The sequence below is a fragment of the Gymnoscopelus braueri genome, assembly GCF_963280865.1.
Source record: "Gymnoscopelus braueri genome assembly, contig: SCAFFOLD_76, whole genome shotgun sequence".
NCBI classification, from domain to species: domain Eukaryota; kingdom Metazoa; phylum Chordata; class Actinopteri; order Myctophiformes; family Myctophidae; genus Gymnoscopelus; species Gymnoscopelus braueri.
The window spans coordinates 283494-286273 of NW_027660851.1; the positions used below are offsets into that span (position 1 = coordinate 283494).

General features: G+C 37.9%; 1 long non-coding RNA gene across 1 annotated transcript; it reads right to left on the minus strand.

The window, feature by feature from the left end:
* Positions 1-1347: 1347 nt before the first annotated feature.
* On the minus strand, positions 1348-2546 carry LOC308081134. Its single transcript, XR_013932801.1, has 3 exons — positions 2471-2546; positions 1851-1942; positions 1348-1419 (listed from the first exon to the last, which is right to left on the minus strand). It is a non-coding gene; the product is annotated as an uncharacterized lncRNA (long non-coding RNA).
* Positions 2547-2780: the final 234 nt, after the last annotated feature.

Genomic DNA, 2780 nt, shown 5'->3' on the forward strand with positions numbered 1-2780 from the left:
CTTGGAGAAAGCACAGCCACCAGTACCATCTTGCACAAGTGCAACATCACCCTTATGTGGCGAAACCAATCTTCCCCTGTCCATTGCCAGTGATGTCTGCGTGCCAGAGCACAACACCACCAGCTTCAGTTTGGAAGATGCCTGCAAAGTACAGGACACCACAAAAGACCAAGCGTCATGTCCACATTGGCATGAACAGAGAAAGGGTAGAACCACAGCCTCAACATTTGTAATGGTGAACAAACGTAAAAAAAACAGAGGCTTTTGTACATGATATATATTATCCCAAGCCATTCAAATCTAGTGCAACTAGTTATGGATCACAGAACGAGTCTTTGGCCAGGCAGAAGTACAATAAAACAATAAAAAACTTTTACATCGTTAAAGAGGGAGAGACCTTCACCATTTCTAAAACTCACCCGTGCTACTACCAGATTCAAGGTCAGCTGCTACTGAGTGGCCTAGAATTCTGTGACTTTGTGCTTTACACAAGAGGAGATGTGTTTTTCATAGAGTGCACAGACACACAGCATTTATCAATAACAAAAAATTCCATGTTAACCATTTTACTGGCAAGAAATGAGCTGTTAGTACTGTATGTTAGTATACTGTATCTGTTGGGCACTTTAGGCAGTGATGCTTATGTGTGGCAGAAATGTTCAGAAAAGTATTAAAAGCTGTTTTTGCCCATTGTCATGTTAACCCATTAAGAACCGAGGCCGATTCAACAAATTTCCTCTAAATCAGTTGATCTTAACAAATATTGGGCCAAGTACCCCCAAAATGATATGTATTTGGCAGCTACCCCCACCCCCATCTGATATTTTTTTGCCAGAGATCCCCAGAAGAGAAGATCTGTTTTCTTTTCAAATAGTCAACCACAAAAATATTGAAAAATAGCAGATGTACAAGCTCGCAGCACGGCACAAAGTGACTCGCTGTGAGCTTGTAGATCTGTTATTTTTTAGATCACTGTTTTAACTCTTTTATAAATCCTGATTTTTCAGAAAAAAACGTATTGTTGCTATGCTACAGTGTGTATATATATATATATATATATATATATATATAGCTAAAATCTAAAATGATACAGATGCTTTCTTGTTTTTAATGGGTTGTTGTAATGGGTTAATTTACAACATTTATGCTGATATATACTGCATTTATGCAGTTTTAATTGCTTTATTAAAAGGTTTACTGACAATATTTCCCCCCAATGTGAGACTTATTTACTTGTATGTAAGTGCCACAACCACTATTACATCGTTAACCAATATGACTTATGCAATCTATTCGGTGACGGGGGGAGGCTGACATACATACATACCCATTTCTGCTGTTTCCTGTTCGGTGTCCTGCTGTCCAGGCTGTGTGTCCTTCTCTGTGGCAGGCTTCCGCTTTGGCAAACATGTCTTGAACCTGGAGAAGAATTTATTAGAAAATAATAGTTAGAGGGTACGCTTAATAAGCTGTTTATTGTCACTGTATGAAACAACGAAATGTTGTTTAGTGCATCCACATAAAACAATCAGCAGCATCAACAAAGAAAGAAATACTGATAGAGCAACATTATGTCATAAACTATTAGTCAGTCATAGTCAAGTCATCATACTGTGTTGTCAAAGAAAACATCCATAACACATACAATATATCTTAAGAAAATTAACATTAAATTAAATTAAGTGGGGGACCACAAGGAATCATGTAATATTGCACTTGGCATCATAAACAGAGAAAACATAGTTTGTGTTCACCAGCTGGTGCATACCATGTTTCCTTGATTGTGTACAATTGCTGCTACACCCATAATGATTATATTGCTTATATCAGCATCAATGTTATAAGGTTACCTTTTTTTCGGAGATGGTCTGCATGTAAGGTGTGACCCTCCGGTATCAACTGGGTTAGGGTGTAAGGCTGTTGGCTTCACATCAATGAAGTGCTAGAATAACATACACACAGAAAATATATCCCCATTTAACTTTATTTTTTTAATTCAAAACGTGTGTTCCAAACTTTATACATACATGCATGGAGAAGTTAAGTCCTACATCAATTTGACCTACTTGCATGTTATGCTAACATTAGCCACTTAGCTTAGTCTCGTTGTCTCTATTTATCGTACTATAGCCACAGCTCCATGTGGATATTTTATTTGTTATTCATATGGATAATGCGAGGCTAGTGATGTTAACACTGTTCTTCTAATAATACATAATTAACTTTATATATTTGGCTAGCCTTGATACTAGACTGTCCGTGCAAACCAAGCCAGCTTCTATTGTGTTTCAATCGTTCACCCTGCTACTAAAGGATATAGTATTAACGTAATCTTTTACTAAAACATTGTTAATTCAATCGAATAATAAACAAATAACTTACCTCGGAGCAAATATAGGTGAACTTTTCCATTTTAGGTTTGGGCTTTGGGAAAGGAATAAAAAATGCGCCCTCCAAACGTTCTGGGTACCTGGAATCACTGTTGCAGGTCCCCAAACAGCAACGTTTCACCATGGCGTTGATATGAATGTTCTTGATAGTATTAATATTGCTAAGTAATAACTTTATTCAATCGCAGCATTCAATGGCACGAGCGGTCGCTCACTTGCTTGTTGTTGTGAGTTTCGCCTCCAGGCAGCTACCAGGTTAGACCCATATGATCCGGTCTACTGAAAAAAAAAGAGAAAAGAATCCTGTTTCCGGATTCTGCCCATCCGGTTTCGCGGTGCCGCTTTGTTTTGGTTCCCCAATCCCTATTTAAATGGAATAGAATTTCCCCG